General features: G+C 37.1%; 1 protein-coding gene across 1 annotated transcript in view; it reads right to left on the bottom strand.

Moving 5' to 3' along the window:
• Positions 1-26,921, bottom strand: part of TMEM200A (transmembrane protein 200A) — a 61,763-nt gene that overhangs the window by 32,345 nt on the left and 2,497 nt on the right. The gene's annotated exons all lie outside the window — the stretch shown is intronic.

The following is a 26,921-nucleotide window of genomic DNA, read 5'->3' on the forward strand; positions in this document are numbered from 1 at the left end:
AACACGAATGTTTTCTCAAATCACTGTCTGAATCCAGATGCCCCAGATTAGCAAAAATGAAATTCTCCTGTCATCGCAGACAAAATACAGATAAAGAATCTACTGTGTACTCTTGTAAATCAAATATCATGTACTTAAGAGAGTATCTGTTGCACAACAGGGAATTTAATTATTTTGTTTATCTGTGAACATTTAGGTGAAGATATATATCTTCACATTTCAATCTGACATTACTAACGAAAGCACAGTGTTTTGCCTGCAACTAATTCATTTTCATTTAATGCAGCAATGACTGATTAATCTCATCTTCTGGTGTGGAGGACATCCTGTAACACAGTCAATATTGTCTCAGAACCTTTGAACTTAATTTACTCCAAATAGAAGGCAGAGTAAATAGATACGATTTTTCTCTCTTTCTCTTTCTTTATTTCTGAAATTACCTGTCATGTATCAGAAGATTTTTCAAAGATTTATGGGTAAGTAAATGCTACTCTTATTAGTGCACAATTCTCAACAGGAACTTTGCATTAGTAAGGCAAGTAAAATCTGATCTGGAAATGTCTATTAGGATTATGTCTACTATCATTTATTTAAACTAAATTAGAAAAAATATTCATGCACAATTAGAGGCCTGGTCCTACTTTTCTAAGTGCATATAAAATTATGATTGGCTTTTATGGAAGTTTTGAATGTGCAAGGAATATAAAATGAGATTAAAGGACATCAAGTTGTTCATCTATCATGAAATAGGATTACGAATACTGAGTAACTTCACTGTGGTCAAAGGACACGTGGTGAGATCTCTTGAATTTTGAGAATATAAATTTGCAAATGTTCTCTCCTAGTGTACAACAAATTTATTTTTTTTAGTTCAATTTCTTAATTGTTTTAAACAGCATTCACTTTTCACATTGCTGCCTGGGTGTTTTTCAGACATTCCACAAACATGGAATGGAATCCTGAATTCTTAAACATTATTGATAGTAATAAATTAGGTATGATGCTTAATCACAAAAAGCAGGATGGCCATGAGACTGTAGGGTAAAACCCTCATTATTAACATCAATTGCCAAATTTAACATTGACTTTAACAAGCTGGAAGTTCACTTGTGAAAGGGAAGTTTATTTTGTGAACATTTGGAATTTGCGCAATTTCTTTGCACACATGGAAGTTATACAAAAGTGGACACCTCCGCACAGGAAAAGAAGACACTTAGAATGCAACAATGACTTTTTTGTAATAATACGACAGTTATTCAAAATCATAACTGTTCTCTAGAGGACATTCAGTAACATATGTGTAAACTCAGCATTCATAATCTTTAGTTGCCCCCATGCTAGGAAATCTTATGCCCAGTACCCCTGCAGTGATACTAAAAATTGAATGATAAGGAAAATTGCTTGGTCTTGAACATAAATAACTTCTTGTTTTCTTAGCAAAATCATAACCAAGCAAAATTAGTTCTAGGTCAAGCAAAAGATTTTTCTCTGTGTGATATTACCAGCTTCAAAATATTTATTTTTAGGGCCTCTGCAGGGCAAGTTTGGAGTAAAAACATCCTTTTGAGCGGAAAAAATCAAGAGGTTTCATTTCAAAAACACCAAAACAAACTGCTTGGGCTGCTTCAACTTTTGTTTTTCAATTGTTGTTGTTATTATTATTATTTTAAGCCAAAACCACTTGCTGAATTTAGTAAGGATTCCCAAACTGTTTTTCTGAGTCTAAACTGCATTTTTGGCAAACAATATTCATTAGGAAAATGTTTTTCTGACACACATGTAATGTGCCCCCAATTTTAGCTCAGTCCTGCTTCAAATTTTTGTCAGTCGTTATATATAAAAAATGATGAACAAGAAACTGTGCAGCAGCTCTTTCATATTATTGTCAACACTGAGTCGAGTGAAGTGTTTCACACGTAAAAGTGATTTTTTTTAACCAAAATATTGCATGTACAGAATGACTCGTTATAAATAACACAACTGCTGTCAAAAGAAAAAAAAAACTTTGCAGAGGAATGACATTCTTCTGGTTAAAGAGTATTAACTGTTTTTATGAAACATGATTTTGATCTCCACAGATCATACTGCTCATAAGCACCTTTCATACAACATGTAAACAATTCCATTTTCAGATGCATATATTACTAGCTGTCACAGAGCTGCAGCCAAGCTTGCCCCCTGAGGTTTTCCAAATTCTTCTCTTTGCTGAGGAACGTCCTATAAGCTTGCCAAGAGCTGGAAATTTGCTGCCCAAGTACAGCAGATATATTAGAAGAGCTGAAGATATTTATGGCAATGACCAGTTATTTTCCCTTAATGTAGCCCATTGTTCTCTCATTGAAAGTTACTCCTGGTTGCCAAAATTTTTGCATATTCCTATTTGCTGGGTTTTATGAAGAACGGACTTTCAAACAGTAGCTACAGCAATGCTTTAAAAGGACATTCTCTAGGGGTGATTTATTTTTTATACTTCAGCTTCAATGCAACTTTATGTCAGAAAGATATTTTTTATCCTAGATAAAGGCCCAGCCAGGAAAACTTCCTCACAGGACATTAATCATGTACGTGGCAGCCCTGTTGCATCTTCCTCCTGGGCAGTCATAAGATCACACACATGTGAAGCTCCCACTCCTACCTGGGGCCATTAGAAAAACATTCTTGCAACTCTTATGAAAATGCCCTCTCTCTCCCCCTTTTTTGGGCTCCCAGGCTGGGATCACACCTGGGGAAAATCAGCAGAGAAGCAGAACAGATGGTGACAACAGATGCCATCTCTAGACAGAGGTGAAGGGCCATGCTTAAATTCATGATCCTACAACTCCCATCTTTCCCTCAGCCACCCCTAAATATCGTCACAAATACCCCTTGGCACTGGCAGTAGTTCTCTATACCTATCCAAGCCGTAACTGTTAACTTTCATGCAGTCCCATTTCCCAACCCTGACACTGGCTGCAATATTCAGCTTTGTGATAAATGTCCAGATTAAAATTATTTTTATTCAATTTGCATAAAATATCATGTGTGTAATTGCATATACTTGGCATCTGCTACATGTTAACATATAAAATACCATTTAGAATTGAGGTCAGTATCATTCACTGCTAAGGACCTCATATGACCTCCAAGTGAAAGCAGTAGCAAAATTATTGTATTCATTGCTGCAGAATCAGCCTATAAATTGCCAGGAATCAATACTGCAAGGTGTTGAGCACTCTGGCTCTAAGTGCTCTGAAATAAATTTTTAGCCTGAGACACATCATCAGGAGAGGAAGTTGGCTACACTGAATCCTCAGACCTATACAAGTGCACGAGAATCCTCTAACTCAGAGCAAGATGAAGGCTTTGATGAGGCCTTAATTCCACTCTTAAAAATTAAACATAACTAATTAAAAAAAAATTTCTCTTTAAATATCTTCTGCTTATTTTACTTGTTGCTGTAACAACTGGGAAGAATTAGAAAAGGGACACACTTGACTTTTTCTTAACTTTGTGGATCTTGCATATTTGCCAATATTTTTTGTATAACAAGTTTCTCTGTTTCCAATGTGGTCATTCAGACTCTGTCATTTGTGTTTGCCACATAAAAAAAGAAAAAACAGAAAATAAAGACAAGAATAAATGTTTTCAGCAGCACTCAAAAACCCACCATTTGAAACTTACTACATTATGTATAGATTTTTAATACGTGTTGTCTCCTGATATATTCTGAAGTACACAGAAAATATGTATTTAAGTTAGAAGCACTTTAGAACTATTTGCTCTAGTCCTAACATCCAGCCATAAAACTTCCAATGGAAAAACAAAGTGTATTTGTCTTCCAGGAAAAGACCTTAAAGTAACTCCATGATGCAGTATTAGTCTATTGAACTGCCAGCCAAAAGGTAAAGATCAAATTTCCATTTCCAGAGCCAAAATGACTTGGAAAAATTAAAAGCAAAGAAAAGAGCAAGTCTTAGCACCTGTTATTCAGCTACCAAAATATTCTTATTAGTCTGTATTATAGATCAATTATTTTCAAACTTCTACAGTTTCTAGACATCTAAAATTCTTCCAGTAAAACCTCCTGTAGAATTAACACATATAAACTTTTTTTCCTTAGTCATCTTTCATGGGTCTCTTAGAAGTTGTTCACAGACTCTCCCTTTCCAATCCCCTTGTGTCCAAAGATCACATGCTGAAAACCACAATTAGAAATTCAGAAACCAAATGGATTGTCTTTTAAAAATAAAAATGATTACATTTTTAGAAGTCAGTTCTGTGAGGAAAAATTACAGGAAGGAAAAAATATATATATGTACGTGTGTGTGTGTATGTCTACATATATATTTTATACATATATATATATATAAACTCTGGTTTGTATGCCAGAAACATTGCTTAGCTGTGTCCAGGTATTTTAGCAAATTCCCCCAACTTCCTAACTTCTTGTGGCCAAGCCCTATTGTCCTCATCTAACAGTAAGTTCAGATCTCCAAAACTGTTAGAGCCTTAGTGGACTGCTACTGAAAGTCAATGGCCAAGTCTCACATTCATTGACTTCTAGAGTGCAGAAATGGGGAATACGGAGTTACCAAATCTCTCTCCATGCCTTTTATGTCTCTACTGAGAAATGCTTTAGTCTTCATGGTAAACTGTTATTTTAACAGCCAGATGAATTAAAAAGTCACACTTGATCTGTGAAGCAGATCTTCTGCAGAGACAGGTCCAAGTCCTCCACGTTGACATTGCCTGAATCATGCACTCCCTGCACCCTTGGCTAGGAATCCCTTAGCAGTTTCTGGGGTAGCTGATTTCCTTCAGCCAGGACATGTTTCATACTCATGTAAACGTGGGGAATATTAAGATGGCAGTGGCCTCACCATAGCAGAGAATCGCTTGGCCAAAAAGGTAGAATTTTGTCTTTACACAGTTCAAAATAATTGTGGAAAACTTGAGACAGCAATCGTCACCCCATGAAATGCCAGGAGAAATCACCCCTCTTGGGCAGAGTGCAGATGGCCAACAAAGCCACATCCTACATACAAGTGTCAGTCTACACCCCAGTTTTCAGTCACCAGACCAAGGCTTCTCTCCCTTCCCTTCTTATTTCTCCCAGTGCATTCCTCACAGGTTTTTCTAGTCAGATAGTATGAATAAATTGGGTTTTTTTCCTTATCAGTTATTATCTCAGGGGACATTTGGTGTGAAGAATCAGAAAGTCTGGAGTTCAGGTTGTTTTTCAGTGCAATTTAGAAGTAGAGAACTCTCTGCACCTTGACATCTCCTGTTTGGCCTATCTTTAAAAAACAAAACAAAACAAAAAAATAACCCACAGAGCTTTATGAGGGTTCAATGAATTGCAATGGAGAAGACTTAGGTCTTCTTAGAAGGCCACTCTTTACACCCTTACAGAAGAAAGGCAGTTGTGGTCCATAGGTCTGTTTCACCCCAGATTTGGGCCAGAATGTAATTTGTGCAGATTTATAAACCGAGTGAAAGAATTACATCTGTGGGCAGAACAGTGCACAGCAGAACAAGTCACAAGGGTGCACAGGTGCATACATTTTCCTCCACAGCCTAGACACCATCTGGCCCTTTAAATCATGTGCACAGAAGAAAACCAAAGTTCTACCTTCATGTTAGCCTGCTCATTACTTTTGATGGTAGAGAAGCATCTACTGGAGTCCTTACTATTGTTTAACACAGAACATTTAAACTGTGCTTAATGCTTTAAAGTTGCAATTCCTGATTCTGCAGGATTCTGGAAGTTGAGCAACTCTCTAAATCTCATTTGGGCCATAGGATTCACTTAAGGCAGCAGCAGAAACTACCTTTTAAACATATAATTAACAGGTAATATTATATTATCACAAATTAAGATAAATTCTCTGCAAAGTCAGAATAAGTATTCCTAATCAGAAGAAATGGAAAGCTTGGTATGCAGCTTTTACTCACAGGAATAAAATACCTATACACTAGTCTTGGATTGACTTTTCCATATAAAAAAATGGAAAAAACTGAGATGATGTCTGTTTCTAAGAAAAGAATGGTTTTCCTGATGTTCATGGAATTTCTGAAATCTTATATATATATATGTACATATACGTACACACACACGTGTATATATATATATACATATATATACAGTGTGTCTTTTGTACAAATATTCTCACTGGTTGCATCTATGTTAGTGATTAAGCCATAATACCTGATTTATTGTCTTCAATAATGTCTCAGAATTCAAGATTCCGCAAAAGTTGAATGGAAAAACACTTAGGCAACAATATAAAAAGTGTCTGTATGCTGTTTATCAAAATAGTAACATCTGAAGATGAATTCAAAATAGAACATCTGCAGCCCTGTCTTCTTAAAAATCCACAGCTGCATTACAGACCACATACATTCTCTCTGGACATCTATTGAGATGGAAAAAAAAACCCTAACCCAGCAAAGAAGAAGGTGCTAAACAAATCTTCCCTATAATAAAGGTATTAATACAGACATGGCATCAATACAGAACTGAAATTTTGACACATTCTTCAACACGGGATAGATTTGCCACCTATGTAACTCAGAATGTGATTTTATCTTTCTTTGTCTCAAACAGTTGCAGCCATTCTTTGACATAATCAGTACTTTGCTGGTTCAGCTGACTCAGTTCTGTTGCTGTGACTCACATGGGATGTAACCACACTGCAGGAGAAATCCTGCTGTGATCTACATTCTGTTCCATGTAGAAGTATTACAATAGTTCACAGAAAATCATTCTGTGGCCCTTACAGATATCAGGCAGTGCCTTACTACTTCTATTACACAGTTCAAGCGGAACTGAGTGAGGCTACTCACTTGAGTAAGATTCTATTTACTGTGGGTAAGGATGCAAGAAGTGTGCTCTTAAGTTTCTTAAGAAAAATACATTTTACAACATGTGGTATGATACAGATTATACTTGCAGAATATCAAATCCTTGAGGAGACTTAAGAATGGGTCATATAAATAGCACATTTTCAGGTGTTTCCTTTGAATGGCTTTTGTTGCTTCTGTAGAACAAGGTGTCTCCTCACTCTACTCCCGGCTTTTAATCTCCCCAGGTGTCACCTTCCCATTAGGACCTGCCAGCATCTCCCTCCTTCCTCAAGCAGGATCTGACTGTCTCTTACGTGGTCACCAAGGATCCCTGAAATTGTATTGCCAAGGTTCCTTGTCCTCTCCCTGGGGCAGAGGTGGAGGTCTACACATTTCCCTTCCCCTTTTCCTGTAACTGCGTACTTGGGTGTGTGTACCTCTAACTCTTGTGAGCCTATCTGCGCTACATGCTTTCTTGATTCATTTTATTCAGTCTTCCTCATTCTTTCATATCTAGGAAATGAACCATTTAGGATGTCAGTTTTACTAGAAGGATTATAAGATCTGAGATAGAGGTTTGTCACGCCAAAAATGTTAGGAGCTGGCATCAACCAGCTCTTTGAACTACTGTAATGTTTCCCACGCTGTGATCTGTGCGTGATGGATAAGCTGTAAGACATCAAGTGGAGATTCATTAAAAAAAAGAACATTAAAAACATCAAAAATAAAACCGAATATAACTATAAAGAAGATTAAGAAACACTGATATGTAGGGTATATCCACAAGGCTACCAGAGCAGTGACTGGAGCTCTTATAGATTTAGCCGGTCCAGATTCAGCTCAACTAGGTTGAGTGTTGCTATCAGGGGAAGTGCCTGATGCATGAATTCCAGTGGATTAAATGCTTTATCTGTTGTGTCCAATTCCAGAACGTCTCAGAGCAGCCTTGTAGCACCAGAACAGAACAGAATCAGCAAAACAGCAGAATCAAATGTGCTTTGGCCAAAGATTCTGCAGGCTGTAATGGAATATATGAACACTTCATTTATCTTCATTAATGATTTATGCTAATATGCTAAAATATAAACTGTAGCAACTGAGAAGTTGTCATGTCTTCATGTACCTGCTGCTCCAGCAAAGGAGAAGACCTTTGATAAGGACAGGGACAGACCGTTGCAGAACTAACATCTTAAACCATCACAGCTAAACCCACCACTGATCTGGGGTCTGAAACCAGAAGCACTGGCTAATTGGCCAGATATCTACACAACCTTGGGGAAGACTGAGTGGCAGCTGCTGAGTTCAAATTGCCATCACTATCAATACTAGAGCCTGTTTGCTTAAAGCTGACATAGATATGCCTTCAATCCTATGGTCATACCAATACCGCTTACACAATGCCAAGGTCTTCTTATGTGTCCTATACTATAACTCCCATTTGAAAAAAAAAATTATCTTAGCCCAGTGATCCCTGGAACACTACCTAGAATTTTGGAATAGGTTTCATTTGACATACAGAAGCAATCCATCTTATCATAAGAAGACAGACAGAGGTACATAAAGGAATGTCATCATGTTGAAGATAAGCCCACACTTTGTTTAGCGAACTAGTTTTGGACTATCATATGCAATAATGTTTATCTGGTAAAAAAGTTCAGTGAGGAAGAAGTATTGAAGCCAGCAAGTCCTAGGGTTAATTTTCTTCTCCAGGTTTTCTATCTATTCTTCATCTACATTTCCTCAAGCTCAGCATAACTTTCATGGTCATCTGTCTTACCAGTTAGATATCTAAATGCCCACATATGTGCTTTGAAAGTGCATAATAAGAGGTTAAATCTTATGTTCAAGCAACAGGAGGTTGCCATCAATTTAAATGGGATCAGAATGTTATATGCAATTCAAACTTTTTTTCCTCATCAGTAATACTTGATGTGTGTCTTGCTGCCATTTCAAAATAATTACTACCATGGTTTATTATTTATGTGCTTAGAGGAGTCTTTGGAGGCTGTCCATTTCAAATCTTAAGAGATTTGTTCTCATTATTCATTCTTAAACATTCACAGTTCAGCATTAAATTGGCTTATTAAACAATATGGTGGTGATTACTATAGAACTTTAAAATGTTGATCCTTTCATAAACCTGAAAAAAAATAAAAGGCTCATTTTAGTGTACCCATAGGAATTACAGCAACTTAAATTCTTATTTCTATAGTGATACAAGTACATACTATGTTCGCAAATCTAGCATAAACCTTCTATGGAGAGCCCAATTTGTAAACATCTACTTATCTGCATAAACTTTCCTCTTCATTTTAAGGGTCACAGAACTATTACAGTAAGTTTTTCAGATATCCTGCACCTTGCATGTAGAGCAAAACTACAGTCTTGAAAATTGAATGCAGAACTTGTCCATCACTGACAGCAAGGGAATGCCTTTAGTGAATCTAAGTTCCTGGAATTCCCTCCATTAAAACCAATGGGATTTTTCATGTGACTAAAGGCTGCTAAAACTGGCAAGAATTCATAGGACTAAGCCCAGATTACTACAGCTTTTCACCTGGATATTTGTCATGTAGGGAAAAATTCTGTCATTCCACAGAAGCTGACACAACTAATCTTATATGTAATTTCATACAGTTTTACTTAGCAATGTAACAGTTGAGCTCTATGATTACTTCTAAGCCTGTATTTTAGGGTTTTTTTGCAGGATCAACACTTTGATCACTCAGAATCAATCCACAGGAGACACAGGACCAAGAAATTGTAAAGTTATTTTTTAAAGTAGCCTTTCTGTGTAAAGTTTCTTCTATCTTTAACTTTTGGAAATAGCTAATAAATTATTAGCAGCAGGTAACATACAGTAACAATAGTACCTATTTGCTCATTCATCAGTCAGGACCTTTCACAGCACCAGATGCTATACAAAACAAAACAGTCCCCGTCTCAAAGAGAAGTATTTGTTTCTTACACCTTAAACTCATTAATTTTCCTCACTTCTTTACTTTTCTTTGTTTTATTTTCCTAACCAGTTCAATGAAAAGAACCTTTCCATTGCTGTTAGCTCACCAAGCTTTGGATATTCCATAGAGACCAAACCGCTTTCCTCCTCAAGGCCCATCTCTGTATAAACTTCTACCACAATGGAATCTTAATGTAGTTCCCCTGAATTCACTCCGAATTTTCACTTTCTACTACAGTGTATTGATTATCCTGAGAAGTTCTTCCTGATGTTAAAATTAGTGAAAAGCTGAATTCTCTAGTAAGGGCCTTGAAAGCGCAGCAGCAGATCCTATTGGCTTGGATGCAACATCACTTTTATATTTCTTTTTGCACAGGTGCTAGTTTCTCCAGATGGCATGATGCTGATTAACCAACTTACTGGAATTTGTGTCATTGCAATGCGTAGACAAAACCAGCTATGTTTTGAACAGCTACTAGCTGAAGGGCTCTCATGAAAACTAACAGCCCTGCCCTTCGTGCATTGGCATCAGGGTTTGCCATTTGTCTGAGGAAGCTGCATCCTAAAGAAAGTGCAAGAGAAAATTACTCCCTATGTCTGGCCTCACATTTTGAGACCCAGTGCTTCTCCACACTCACCCAAAGGGAGTTGTCTTTTAGCATAGCTCTGTGTGACTGACAGACTACTTCCTTATAAATACATGTGGTATTAAGTTGAATATGATACAAACAGTTTTAGAGGCAGATCCACTGCAGGCCGCTTACTATTTGGTACTGCTTTGACATTAGCTTAGATTTTGGGGCAGTGTATTAAGTCAAAGTATCTTAACTGCAAAGCCTAGTAATTCACTAAGAAATAAATATTTTGAAATCTGTAGACTCTGTTCCTTCATTTAAATTATGTGCATTAAATGTAAATTCTTAGGTTTTCAGGAAAACTACACAGAAGTATGAACCTTGAATGTCTATTTTTAAATCACTGTGAAAATTTTGGCAGTCTCCATAATTAAGGCTGCTTGCTGTCCTCTCTGTAAAATCTGCTGCTTTCTGTGCCATTAGCATTTTAATTTAAAATGTAACCATTGTTATCACTCAGCTACAGTTAGACATACTCCAGAAGAACAGCTTTTGCAGTTAAAGTCAAACTGAGCATGATAAAATCTCCCATAGTTCATTGAAAAAAAATGCACACAGAATATAACTTGCCTTCCTTTCCCTGAGCATTATAATGAAGAAACAGTTATGAAAATTTGTCATTCTTCAGCAATTATTGTCTTCTCCCTGCTGATATTTTTCAAGATTACCCACCAAAGATATTTTGCTTCTTCAGATTTTTTCTGAAACCTCAGCCTGCATGGCATTACTGATACCTTTAGTTCACAGGAAAGATGAAATCTAGATCTACCTAAGCAGCTGTAGATCTAAACTGTTTTAAAGTATTTTGCTTTAAAAAATATCTTGAACTACAACTTTTAAAGCTTAAAACTGCTCTGATCTTTTAACTATGTGTTGGATATGAGAAAAACATGACAACTTGACAGTATCTGATCCAGTAATGAGTATAGCTTATTCTGCCATGGGCCACAGGAATGACTGAATGACCCCTTGAAGTCCCTTCCTGTTTGATTTTCTACAATTCACAATAGTATTTTGTATCATTACAAAGGAAAAGGATTCTTTTCCAAAGTCCATTTAAAATGCTGACAGGTACAGTTGCCTTGTTATTTCCTTCGTAAATTCTTGTTTGCAATTTTGCCAGAATGGAATAACTTAGGGCTTAAATTGAACGAGACATTCCTGTGCCTGAAGATTGTGTGAAAATTTCACCAGAAACAGGTTGGCTGACCTCTGAATGAGGTTCAGGAGAAATATCTAGCAGTGTTGATATTAATATTTTTAACTTGTTACTTGAAAATCTACAAGTCCTTATATACATATATATTCTATGCACACTGTCAGTATAACTGGGACATGAGTTCTGTGATGACAATTTTTGTTCAGACTCTGCAATAACATGAGCGAACAGGATACACACAAAAAAAGAATAATTATCTGTTCTGCCCCAAATTTTAAACTATCATTTAAAGAAGAAAAAATAGATCACAAAATCTTTCTTTACACAATACAGATTTTGCAGACTAACACATAAGTTCTCCATTATTAACCACCCACCTAAAAAAGAATGGGGATAATTCTGAGTGTTTCACACAATATTCTGTGAATATTTCCCATACAAAAGATTTATCTTCTAAAAAAAGATATGTCAGAAAAAGAACTGTTCAATCATACTGAGCTGTGAATCTGAAAAATAGCAAAGTTTGCTTCATGTTAAACCATGCAGTTCAGACTCCAGGCCTGATCCTGGACTCTTTGTGAATACATAGGCTTTGGTAAAGCCCCTGACAGTTTTGGGGAGCAAGGGGAGTGCAGGATGAACATTTAATTTATCTCAATTAATTACATACACGAAATTCTGGTCCCATTGATATTAACAGCCAAACTTTCAATGATTCTTTGAGACCACCATGTTATGTCGTATTTTGTGACCTGAATGAATATGAAGTAAGAGATACTACCTCCACTTTAGCCTAACCTAGCAACCTACCAAACAAGTAAGCAACATAGTAATTCTCTTTCTTAGTACTGTCAGCAGGTGCTAGCTGCAGACTTTTTCAACTGGCTAATTATCCCATAAACATGCCAAAACAATTTTATCACAACATTGGCTTGTACTTCATATGTTCATTGTTAAAATAGCCAAAGCATTAGTTTGCTTAAAAAAAGTATGTATTTCTGTTTAAACCGAATATTTTTTAAGATAGTATTTATATGAGATTGAATATGTTTAAAAATAAGACTTCATTCATAGTTATCCAGATCACATCATCAGCTAATTTGGACCTTTTTAGACAACTGTCAGGTCTAACCTTTCTTCTCCTAAGTCTTCCAATTTCACAAAGCAGAATACTTGCATTTGGAATAGCCCAGTAAATCACCATGAACAAAACATATACGTCATAATGCCCTTCTTCCAAGAAGTTATAAATGCCTTTCCTCCAAAAATACGATCCATAGTCATTACTGCCTGGGACAGAATCTCCAAACTTCACATCTGAGGCTTACCAGGAGACAAAACCAGCCATAACTACTCAGCCCACCAAGGCAGCCTGTAAGAAGCATGGGCAGGGGGAAAGACAGTCCCTTAGGGTGACACTCCTTCCTCCAGGGCGCCCCTCCAGGCACAGAGCTACCAAGGGTGCTAGCCTGCTCACCACCTGCAAGGCAGCCAGCTCAGAGGGAGATCTCCCTGTGGCAGGAAAGCTCCCTCGTTGACTGCTCTGCCTCTGCCATTAGGCCGAACCAGCCCTACAGCACGCGGAGTGTCTCCCTGCCTTCCCAGTCGGACTTGTCCCCAAGGTTTCATGGAAGTACTGAACCTCATCATACAAAATCTCTGATGCTTGACACTGTGATGATAAAATATACTCTACAGTATTTTACCACAGATTTATTCATGAAAGGTGAGTCTGGCAGTTAGTCATGCAGTGGTTCCAGCACTAGTAACCAACTCTTTTCCTGACCAATATTATTTTTCTAAACAAGCTGAGCAAGTAGCTATTACCTCTTATTGGCAGGTGTCTCCTGATATCAACCTCTTTCCTTTTCAGTCAAACAGCAAGCCAGGGTATGTAATAGAAACACCACACATGATGCTCCATCTATCAAAAGCTATGAGTAAGGTAGTCCTGATGGACTTCCTGCAATATTAGATAACACTAGGCATGAAAATACTCTTCTTCCACTTGCAAGAGGTTTTAAGACACAAAAGAAGTGCCCACCTTTGGGCTATTGTTCCTGCAGTTCCAAGGAGGAGTCAGGATCCATCTTTCCAGATGAACTGCTGAGAACAAGGAACTCAGGCAGCAGCTCCCTTTCACAGAGCGGAAGTCACAACCTTCACAGAAGTGAGACATAGACAAGGAACCTCACCTCTAGTCAGTTAAGAGAGTTTACAGACTCTTCTGCATTTGGAATGACATGCTAATTCTCTCTCTCCCACTATGTGGCCCTGAAGCATGCAAACTCATTCCTATAGGGAAATCAAAAACACTTATTTTTAAATCACAGAATTATAGAATGATTTACATGGGAAGAGACCTCTGGAGGTCATCTAGTCCAAACTCTTGCTCAGTGCAGGGCTAAGTCTGAAGTTAGATCAAGTATGTAATTCAGGTTAATTTATTATAATCTGCAGAGGAAGACAAAAGAAGAAAGACTGTTATTCCAATTTAGAAATAGTTCAGAAAGTGCTGAAATGATCCAGTTGTGTGTCATATGAGACACACAATTCAAATCATTGTTCAAGCCATCAAAAATATTACCAAAGTGTTTGTATGCAGCATTGTACATGAAACCTTGCTCATGACAACTGGTGGCATGTCAATTGCTTCTAAATTCACAGGATTTGTCTAAATTATGCAGTCCCACAGAGAGACATCTGGACCAGCTCATCCAGACTACACTTGTAGTAGCATGAGGTTCTGCCCAGGCTAATCAGTCCCACTGAGAGTGTCACATAAATGCAGCCATCCATGGTGCCCATATGAGCTCACATACTGAATTTTGTTAGGCAAACTCACTGATATTAACCCTATTTTGCCATGCACAAATATTGCACTGAAGGCACAGAGTGTCTCTGGAATTTTACACCTACTTAGATACATTTGTTCCATTCACTACACTGATCATGCGCAATCTAAATTTTATCCAAGGAGTTGCATGCTGGGAACAGCATTCTCCCTTCAGCACCAATCTTTCCAACATCTATTTATCAATGCAGCTGGAGATACTTGGCTAAAATAAACATGTAGCCCATTATGTTTGTCAAAATAACGAGCTTACATTATACATTTCAAAGTAATAGCTTTGATGGAATTTAAATCCCTCTAGAGAAAAGCACTATTTAGCTGCAAACATATGACTGTTCCACCAAAAAAAAAAAAAGACATTTTAGGCCAGAAAAGACCTTTGTAGTCTGAATGCTACATACATAACCACAGAAACTCACCTCTAATTTCTGCATTAAGCCTGTAACTTCTCCCAGAGTTAGAGTAGGTATTTTAGAAAGATAGTCTTGATTTTAAGTAAAAGAGAGACAATTCAGCTCTTAAAAGCTGCTCTAAGAATTAATTCTTCCCACTGTTAAAATATGTCCAAGTTTAATTGTTATTTTATTTTCAGCTCAACTAGTTCAATTTCTAATACACTTTGGTGTATTAAAGTGTCTTCTGCCATCGAATTTGGTTCAGGCGCCAACATTCACAAAACTCTTTTACTCAGGGTATATAATACTGATTTGGTTTTGTGTAGAATCTTTCATTCAAAGATCTCAGAAAACCCTTGCGAGTATGTACGAGTGTTAAGCCTCATATGAAATTATCTCTACTTTGCAGATAAGCAAACTGAGGGAAAAGAGACTAAAGAACATATCCTTCAATGGGATGAAAATAATACTGCAATGAGGTGCCTAGGCATTTTGGGAAAGGCAGAATCAGGAAAGCTCTCCAAAGTCACACGGTATTTGTGGCAGAGCCAAGAACAAAACCTTCATCACCAGGTTTTTATGCCTGTGTTTCTATAAGAAGACCACTATGATTGAATATATTATATCTAGATACTGTTGTATTAGGTTTAGGCATACAAGTCTCATCAACACACCTAAGAAATGCCCTACAAACTTATCATATTTCTATTACCTTAACAGTAAAAACTGTCCAGCACAGGAATGCAAGTCTTTATACTGCTTAAACAACTTGCTTTTCTCACCCCATTTCATACAGTAAGACACTTTAAGAAAGCCCAAATTCACCTTGTCAGCTACTGAAATTCTTACCTACGGCATAGACAGCAATAAGCTCACACAAGCAATTCAGTACCCAGTGACACCAGGTCAGTGGAAGTGTGCATGCTCCGTTATTTTTTTCCACATCTGAACTTGGGAGGAAGTTTGGTTTTGGTTTTTTTTTTCTGGATCACTGACCATTACCAAGTAGATGAAAGAACTTAACAGGTTTTCTTCAAAACGGACCTAATAACTATCAGAGCATATTCTGAGGGAAGCCTTATTAGGCACAGACCTCTTACCCTCATTTGAATGAGCAGGTCAGGCCATATAAAGTGGCAGAAAATTACAGTGTTTCCCATCCCAGCAGAAGGGATTGAACAACCAGAAAAGGGAAAAAGTAAATTCTCAGCACATTTATATAACCTTTGCTACCTCTCCCAGCTTATTGCTCAAGCACACTGGGATGTAAAGGTTATTGAGATTTTACTATTATTATTTGAAGTGAGAGATAGGGCTTTCATGAATGGTCAGCTTTTTGCAGAATGAACAACTGACCTTCTGAGATTTACTGGCTTCAGAAAGCCTTTCATATCTGTGTTGAGTCATTTCATTTAAAAAATATTTATCCTGGACTGGAAGAGACATGTTCCCCATTATGTTCCCATTATGAGTTTGAATACCACAAATAAAAAAACTGAACTTCTATTTCATATCTTGATTAACTTGATTAACCTATCATATGCTTTTGTAACATTATATTAAAATATAATCAAAGAAATTAGATGGAAAAAATCTCTCCTGCTCTCAAAGTTCATTCTAGTCAGACATGTTAGATATATCATTTAGAAATTATCTAACAGACATTTTAAAATCCAAATGATAAAAAGCATAAGTTTAAGGACATTAAAACAACAACAACAAAAAAACACTTTAATAGGGCTTAGATAAACTAGAATGTCTCTTTTGGAGAAAATACATTCCAGAAAGTTTTGGGGGTTTGCAGGATGGCATCTTATTAACTGAAACTGATTGTCATGGCTTTGAACCAAAACTCGTTTAGCTCCTGTGAGTGTTTTGCCCTGTTTGTGTAATAAAGACATGATTCACAGAAAACATCTTTGACATTTTGTGGCCATGTAAAAGCCAGCACATTGTATTTGCTAGGTCCATGACTAGCTAGCATACTGAATGAAATCCTAATCTTGTTGAAATAAATGGGAATTCGCCTTTGATTTCTCCGTGGTCAGGATCTCAACACACTTCCAAAAGCAACAGTCAGCAAACAGAAAGTCTCTATTTAAAATGTTTTTGAGATTACAGTAGGAAGAGAATTTTTGGCTTGCATCATCTAATTATTAGTCTGTAATATCTAACCCTCCACCAGCTTTATGATATATATTAAAACTCCATTGAAATCAAGGAGTTATACTGATGCAAAATGCAAGCAATGACAGCAGAGAATCCAAGCCCTTATGTCTTTGCTGACTTGCTTAAGTTAAACAGTTTTTGAAAATAATTTTGTAGGAGCCAGTCAGCACAGTTCCTGGCTGTGTGAACCCCAGAGAGAAGCTAAACTAAATAGTATTTACTTTCCTAAGCATTTACTTCTCTGATGCAGGAAAAGAGCAAAAAGGGAGAAATCAAGCACAGGAGGAGAGGACAGATCTCCTAGAATATGGAAAAAGAGGGAAGAGAGCATTGTAAGGACACAAAAAGCCCTCAAGGATTTAAAAGACTATTTCAGAGAGGAATTGAATACATGAGCTGTTACCCAGACCTTTCAGGTAACATCATCTCCATAAGATTCTTAATGTGGGAATACATACCGGTATCTTGTCTGTATCTATATGATAAAGGGATGCCTTGTGTTCACATCATAAAGTAGGGCCACAGCATGAAGGTGCTTCTAGTAATATTCACTGGAGCACTGGACACAACTAGGGCCTAGAAATCTACATACAAGGCAAATCCACTACCCCATATTTTGTACACAAAGAGGGGAAACAGTTCCATAAATTACCTACTCTCCTCCCAAGATAATATTTAGGGAAAAGACAGGTTTGCCTGAGGAAAACAGAAATGACCGTCAGACCAGCCAGAAGAGCCATAGTAGATTCAGATAAACATCCAAATTATGCAATACTAGCTTGGCTATGTAGCCACGTTTTTTTCCATGCTCCTTCTTCATGAACTATCTGGACATAAGGGGGAGAGTTTCCGCACTATAAAAATGTAGTGTCTGTCTTAGTAAAAACAAATAAAACCTACGCTGAGAATGAGCAATAAAAACAGTTTGACAATAAAGTACACTGGAAACTAAAACATAAGCCAAATATAAAATGATTAACACAAGCCATTCATCAGCTTCAATTTTATCATTCTTCCCAAGCCATGACATTAATTCCTATAATCTTTTGTTTTTTCAGGTGACAAAATCCAGGATGGGTTCTTTGGCTGTTTTTCAGATCTCTGCTGTGGCTCTTACTATGTGTTTTTACAGTTTGGTCACCATGATTGATAGTTCTCCTAAAAAATCTGTATAAAGCAAGTCATACTCAACAAAATTTATCCTCTAGCTTTTGCACACAATGAGCCTGCTTAATCCCAGCCCCATGACTTTACACATGATGTGTGTGTAAGTGATTTTAAATACCATTTCTATTGTTTTGAACAAATCTATGGTCTCAAATTATATTTCTCAAAGAAAACCTCACTGCATTCAACACAGTTAGATATGTATCAGGTAGAATCTGTAGGCATTTCATAATCACATTCGTCTTACTGATGCTCCTGTCTGAGAGGCTGATTTCCTACCAAGATGGGATTTTAGGCACAAGGAATCAGAGAAACATGCCCAGAACCTTAACTTCAAGGTTGAGGTCAATCAATCATGTGATGACATGTTCCGTTTTTAAAAGCTGATATTCTAACTGCTTTAAGATCTTTAACAAAGACCTTGAAAACCTGATCTTAGTGTCCATGTCAACAACCTCTGCTACTATCCCTTCCTCCCGTCTATCTTCCATATTGTGAACCAGCATATGTGGGCTGGAGCTTGGCTGGAACATACTCCCAGGGCAATCCACCCTGTTAGCACATCACCAAGTACATTACAGTTTAAAAGCTATCTTCAAGGCAGAAGCAAGGCCAAAATGCAGGCTGGCAAGAAGTAGTACACACAGGCATGTGACCATGCCAAGGGCAATCTTTCAGTGCAAAGAAGCTGTTGATAGAGAAGTCTTTCAGCTGAGTGTTTGCAAAGAGTATCAAAAGATACAAATTCTTGGAAAACAGGAGGCACAAAAGCAGACCAGACCCATTCTCTGGGGCCCTTCCGATGCTGTACTTTAAAGTCTTTCCTGTCACTGCTGAAGCCTTTACTGTTACCAGTGCCACTTCCTTCTCTGCTAAACTGGTAGCCATGGCAAATGTCAACAGCTGGCCTCATCATTTCCTGTGGATTTAGTGGAAGGTGGGAAAGAAAACACACAGGTTTATGAGGTCAATGTCACATGTGCTCCTAGTAAGATCCACTTGTCATACTTCCTACTATTTACATGAGATACATCTCCCTACTTCTCATCTAAGACATTATTTGCAGAAGTGTGGTGCTTGCACATATATAATAATTGATGTCTGCGGTTGCTGCTATAGTACTGACCTATCTTCTTCTCTATGTTTTGTCTTCATAGAATGATCATATTTGCAGTCCTGGAGTAGTCAAGAAATGATCCATGTTTGCCCACATAAATTTTTAAATAAGCCAAAGAAAGTGTAATAAACTCTATCAGAGTTTCTGTCAGTTTTCTGTACAGCACAGAACCACTGAATGTGTGCAACTGCATTGAATCCAGGAAGTCAGGTACAACTCAGTAACAAGATCATTAATATAAAGCAATGGAAGAATCTGCATAATAACATTACTAAGACCTCCAAGTAAGTGGTCCAGTCTAAAAATCTCCAAACTCCTAAATGCAAGATTTTCAGCCACACACTCTTAGGAATATGGGTATTCCCAAACACAGTCTCACTGTGTGAAGGACAGCATCCTCAACTAATTCCAGAGCAAATGACTCACCACAAAAATCTTCCAATCCAAATTTTCCATAACATCAGCACCCTCTCTGAGGGCCATCACTCTTCCAGACTCAGTTTTTAACCAGCCTCTCTCTCTCTCCATCTGATTCCATATCTTGCTGCACTGGACCTTTTTCTTTCCTAATTTTTCTTCCCCATTTTCCCTGGTAGATGCTTCTTCAACTGTGCAACAAGAATTATTGGATTAGGAAAGGAAGCCTGGAACTGAATTCTGAAGTCCATATCCTCAAATATAAGGTTTAACAAAAACTACATATATGTAATCTGAGCTCTGTGCTGATATTGGCTTCCCAAGGAATAATAAGCAATGTGTCAGGCCTTATTTTCAAAGCACTCAATATTCTGGGCTGAAAATAACCAAAAGTTTCTTCCCAGGCTTAAACCCGAAAAAGATTACAAGCCTTGTTCAAAATGCAACTTCTTCAGTAACAATTAAGAATATTCCCACACAAGAGTTTTCTCTGGGACTAGGTCAAAATTCTGGAAGTAATGACAGCAGAAACTAAGGATCACATAGACTTTACTCATTTTCTGCTACAGATGCTCCCTTTTTGGACTTTGCCTTCTCTAACATGGAGCAAATACCTACTAACATGCAAACTGACAAAAATGGCCACAAAAACAACTGTTAACTATTCTCAAAATTCTTTGGAGAGGATAAGAAAAACAATGAACGTCATAGTCATGAAGTCATGTCACAATACACAATGATAATGCATTTGCATGCTATAAAGGCAGCCTAAGAACCTTTTATATTGGTAAAAATATGTAGAAAATATTAACAGAAAGCTATACTATTCTGTTCAGGCTCAGCCCCTCATATTCCAATTCTGATTCTGTGGTAAACGCACCTCTTTTACAAGGATTAGATATGTATACAATGGTATCTAGTCATAATCTCCAGATGCTACAGGAAAAAAATCTAACCAAATATGATAAAATTAACAACATTAAGGACTAAAATGAAAAAGAACCACAATTTTAGCTCTGATCTGTTTTCCATATTACCATTTCAACTCTAAAGCCAATAACTAAGATAATGCAAAACTACAAACCAGAATTCTGTAAAACACGATATTGCTTGTTCTTAACTAGTAAATGCTTCTGCGTGTAATATTATTAGTATGTATATTGTTTGCAGACTTGGATTGGAAAACAGTAACTTGTATCTTTCTAATATAATATAGCCTATTGAACTATATTTCAGCAACGTTATGTAGGACCTTGTAGATATTCTACCATGGGCACCAGCTAACGAGGCCATGTCCTAGAATAAAATTGAATTAGGAAAAGAATGGAAATAAACTCAGAATAGGAGTCTGCAAAGTAATTTGAAAATAATTTTCTTTTCTTCCTGGCAAAGCACAGAGCAAATACTTTGTAGGGTCATGAAGGGCTTGGGGAAAGCAGTTTGGCAGTGAAGTGACTTTACTGCTCTAAAGTCTGTAAACTATAATAATGGCCAAGCCTTTACTTCTGCAGGAGAGTCAGTTAGGCCTCTGGATTTCTATTATTAACATTTGCTAGCGATTTTTGTACCAGGCTACTATTACATTGCCAATAAATTTAACATTAAAGAACTGTCAGCTAGAGTTTTATTTTGTGTCTGAGTTTGCAATTGTTTAGTAAATCTCCTGTAATCCATTTGGGAGTATGGTGCCTCAGTACATTCCACTGATTCCACATATTTGGTGTAACTAAACAGAATGACCCAGATTCTGGTTACTGTAATACCAAAGTTACCATTGTGATTGATAGTGAACTGAGACCAAACATAATAAATGTAATTAAAACAGACTATGGCTGCCAAAGATAACTTTAATATCTTACTTCTATTTCAATTCCACATCTATCAGTACAGTTTTAATAAGATCATTTTGGCTGATGGAAAAAGATTGCAACAAGTTATGGATCCCCAACACTGGCTGTAGTGCCAGGGCATAGACCCAGGTTGTGGAACGCTTATCATTTTTCTTTTACATTATTTGAATGATCCCTGGGACATTTGTGGCCAGGTCAGCAAACATCCTCTCAAGCAACTCCCAGGCATGACAGGGGGGCTAGTTCAGCCCAGGAAATACTTCTAGCCAGGCACTTTAGATGTGACCATCTCTCGCTAGGAGAGTTTAAAATATGAACATAGCCAGACCATTCCAGCTGGCATCAGGGCCACAGAACAGGCCTTCACCTCATTAGGTTACTAATACTGATATAGCAAAAACATACCAGAAATAAAAATCTGTGCAGGTATGGTAGCTAAGTATTCACTTGAACAGAATCAAGTATCAATTATCCACCATTTTGAAGGAACAGTTCACCTTCCGCTTATTGTGCTTATTAGTCCTCCATGAGACAACAGATTAGATAGATCTGTGTAGTGGTAACCTTTGGCTTCGGATTATTAGTTTGTTTGTAAAAGGAAACAATAGCTCACCTAACTTGAAAGTACTTCAGAAGGCAATAAAACACACGCTTTTACTAGTTTCTATGTTGGGGAGCAAAGTATACTCCCCAGCTCCCTTTCTTTCTATGTCAGTGTTTGAACTCATTTGTTTACAGGATATCTTCTGTAAGAACTGCTAAATATCATTTTTGCCAGTCAGTGTATTCTGATACATCATAAAGCCAAACCATTTAAAATGCATATCAAGGAAACAAGAATTAATCTCTTCATTTTCCAGTTCATTTTCCAGAGTCAAAGGATGGGAATATCTGGAAAAAGAAGAATCACATGTATTTCAGTCAGAACATTCAATTTATTATTTGAGTTTATATGGTTTAAATAATTGAATGTAATATCATTCAGCTCTAAAAACTTACTTACTGTATCTTATTTTTTCTGCCTTTGTTTTTTTCTTTAATGTTTCTCTTTTGTCATCTATTCTTTCTTCTTTCTTCTTCACTTTTTCCCTTCTTCCCTGCCTTCCTCCTTATTCCTCTTTGCCTGTTATCTGTCATTTAACTTCTCCTTTCTACAGAAATACAGCTATACCTCAGGTGAAAACAAGACAACTATTAAATAGACAGTAATTTATAGCAAGAAGTACACACCTGCCAGGTCTCACACATTGTGTCAAGCTTATTCATTTGACTCTCACCTCAAACAACCCTACTGTGATATCCATGTCTCAAGGACAGCACAGTTCCACAGAGCATCTCTTCTTCTCAGTCCACCAGGCTGCCTGACACCTTGTATACTAAGGATGCCTAGCACAAGATCATGCAAAAGACAGAAGCTAAAGATGCTAAATTGCGCACATCTTGTGGTAGAGCCCCTCGTGTGTGCTCCAAGGAACACTTCCATAGGGAAGCTCCAGCAAAATGCTGCCCCAACATGACACCACTCTCAGCCTTCTCCGTGACATAATGCATCAGATGTACATCTCATTACAGTGTCAACACATGATGGATTTCATATCTGAGCATGAGAAAAAGGATGGACAGATAAGACTGTGTGTGTGTGTGCACGCATGTGCCTGTGTGTCTATGCAGAGAAAGGTAATGGAATCAAGTTGATGACTAGGCTAGTATACTCTTGCCTAAGAATCCTGCAAACTTGCATGAGGGAGAGCAAGTATTATCACTACAAAGTAGTTGATTATGAATTTTCCAGTGCATGGGAAGATGGCTTAATATCCTACTAAAAAGGTTTAGAGCTATTCATTTATCTGCAGTTCCTCACACACTGAATCCTAACAAATCATAAACAGATGCTTTTTGACAATAGCATACAAAAAGTTAGCAAGTGGAACTTTATTATAGCATACCTTTCGGTATATTTCTTATGTACTTTGATACATGATGTCCTTGTTGTGTTGTATTACACAAAGCAGAAGAGAGAAAACACTGTTTTGGGCTGCAATTTCAATATGTTCAACTAGATGGATGGGCAAGTCAATGGCACAAGTAATGGCACTTTTTTTTAATTCAACATTTAACAAAATGTAAGTAAGTGATTAATAAATTGGATCCAAACTTGTTCTTCAACAATAGGCAACTGATTACAGATAAGCAGAGCCATTTATTCAAACACATTGAGATGGAGAATGGAAAAAAAAAATCAAATTTTATTAATGTTATCACTATCACACCCAATTCAATAGAATAAGTGAAGTTTTTTTTAATTGCCTCCTAATTAATCTGCTTTGATGGTGGTTTGAATTTTCAAAAATTAAAATGACTTTCAGAATTCCCTTTAGTGGAAGAAAGTACTGTGACTATCATTGTGAAGCTCTAAAAAGCCTGTTTGATTTCATATCCACTCTCTGAGCTAGTGCAACAGATCCCAGCATTGTCACAGGCATCAAAGCACAAACCTCTGCTACTTTGAGTTAAAGAATTAAGTGCCACTAATTAATTTCTAGGAGTAATAGGCTATTAGCGCTCAAACTGTATCAACTCCTCGGTGGAAATGTCCTCCCTGCTTAACAGACAGAATGACTTCATGTAAATATGCAGCTTCTACAAGCTCAAATTTTGATGCTTTTTCTATTGATGGATTTCAGAAAAGTAACACTAGGATGCTCAGTCAGCAACTCTGTTTGTGAAACAAGCTAAGATGAAAAAAAAGCAAATTTATATAAAAAGATTTTTCTATTCTGTGTCACTAAACTGGGTGCAAAAGTGATTTAAATTATATTTTACATCTTTGATTTTTAAAACCTATTTAGTTAGTACATCTAAAGTTGAAGAGATGAAATCCTAGTTTCTCTGATTCAGTGAGAGTTTCAGCATTTAGCTAGAGTTAGAGCATCATTAAGCTAGAGTTAGATTTAGAGTCACAATTAAAAAACAATGCAGAAAAGTATGTCCTTTGCTTCTACTTAATTTGAAGAAAATGGTCATACATCCAATGAAGGGAACAATCGACTAAAATTCCAGTGGGATATAAATAATAATGAAATGTTGATATAAATGGATACAAGAGAGCGAACTGACAGCTGTCTTGCAGTCTTCGTAAGAATTTTCAAAAACTGAATACACAAAAAGGTCATTCATTTTTTGCTCAGTCTAGTTTGGTACTGTGTTTCCTGAAACCTCTGCTACATCATTACATCTCATTGCTGCTGTTCCATAGATGCCTAATTTTGGATAGGTAACTCTGCTCAGCTCTGCTCCTCTCTGACATGTTTCAAGCACTGGAACATGGAGAAAAGGAACAATAACCTTCCCCAACATGAAACAGGGAAGAGCAGAGGAGATGACTCTGAGAAAAGACATCCTTCCTTCTCCTCTCTTCTGGCCATTGAATTATTTTTAAAATACACCAAATACTCTTTGCAATATTTCTATCCTGAAAAGACCAAAATAAGAATTCAAAAGAGTGATACAAATGTGTTCTGTCACTGGTGCAGATAAAAGGTTACAGGTAGTTCTTTGTTATAGGATATCCATCTCATTTGGCTAGCTGTGCAAAAAAGGAATACTTAATCTTTAAGGAAAAGTATCCAGGCAAAGTCATGAAGTTTAAATTCTTTGATCCTGTAATAATCTTCTAGTAGGAGAAGTTAGTTTAATTTATACTAAGAGAGCAATATAATCTGAGTATTTTGGTACTGAATTCAGCCATCAGGTCTACCTGAGCTGCTCCCAACAAGATTCACTTATGTGAAAAAGAGTTATGCATATAGTCCAGTTACTGAAATGTGTCATGAGAAAATGGTTAATGGTGCACTAGAATAATGATCTATTGCTGTACAGTTAGACTGAAGTCCCAATATAGAAGTTTGAAACAGTGCTTATTCTCAAACTCCACAAAAGGTGGACACCCAAGAGCTAGTAAAACCAGTGGGTGGGATAACAGCTGTGCTAAACATCTGTTCAGTAGTTTCATTCACTCCTGTTGTCAGCATTTCACCTTTCCATGCAATCTACAGTCCAGTTGTTAAGAACCTGAATACTCAAAGATTGTCTGGGTGATGTGATAATACGGGAAGAGACTAGAAATGTTTCCTTATAAGTATTCTTGTTTTACAACAAAAACAGTCTAATTCAACTACTGTCTGCAAATCCCTTTTACTTCAAGTGGGCTTGGAAAATGCACACATCTGTTTTAAAATATGTATCAGCCTTCTAGAGATACTTCCAATTCTTAAGCTATTGATTAATATCATTATGAGTTATTAAAGGCAATCATCCAGGTAGCAGCACAGGAAGTACTACAGAGATTCTGCCGGTAAAGGGGCAGCAAGTATGAACCTCCTTCAATCCTGGTATTAAGGCCTTATTTGGAGGTCTTCCCACATCCTCCGATTGCGGCATCAGAGATCTTCATTACAAGGTCTCTGGCAAACAGACTCAAGTCTTTTTAAGGGCTTCTGTGTAGAACTGTAATATAAACATTATCTCATAGGATATTCTACCTAGCCTTCAGCTGCCATTCTAGAAGCGATCAGGTTCTCCTTAGACCCTGTTTGCCAGCCTCATGCAGATGTCTCAGACACTGTATGGTGTCTAAACTGGCAAAGACGCCTATGTTTTCACAAGTGAATCCTACTTTTAGTGTCTGATCTCGCAGACTGGCCAGTGATTTGCAATTCTCCCTTTGTTTCAGTGTCACAAGGTTGAACACCTGTAGACTAAAAGTAATTGAGCTGTTCATAAAACACAATGGCACCAGATCAAGTGTAGAAATCATCACTAGCCAGGATTTTCCAAGCTCTTATTTCCATTGCACTTTCTACAACTATCACAGACAAGGCTGCCAGCGTTCTTGTGTTAAAAAAAAAAAACCACCACACACACACTCTTCATGATGTCAACCTAAGGTTTCACTTTTTTTTTTTTTTTTAAAAAACACCATACCTTTGTCTAATTTCAGTAATTTTAGTTGGAGTTTTGACTGGTGAAGGAACTGAACAAGCTATGATAAATACATGAAACAGCAAGAGGAGACTGCTATTTTACTTCTTAAGCAATTTTCACCTTTTATTTCCCTCATTTGTCCCCAGAGGGGTATGAATGAATCAAGAACATAAGTTGTGGTTGATGTAAATACCTGTGTATGGCACAGGCATTTATCTTGTGTCATATGCCCAGCATTGAAGGAAATGGAAGCAGAACACATTGAAATAGAGCTTGGTCCAGTAATGCAGTTAAGCCAGTAAACAGTTTCACTGAAGTTAATGGCACTATTATTATATGCAATAAACTCACACCATAGGTGATCACTAGGGATGAAGGTTGGAACTACTTA

This window comes from Apteryx mantelli, chromosome 3 (genome assembly GCF_036417845.1).
Source record: "Apteryx mantelli isolate bAptMan1 chromosome 3, bAptMan1.hap1, whole genome shotgun sequence".
NCBI lineage: Eukaryota > Metazoa > Chordata > Aves > Apterygiformes > Apterygidae > Apteryx > Apteryx mantelli.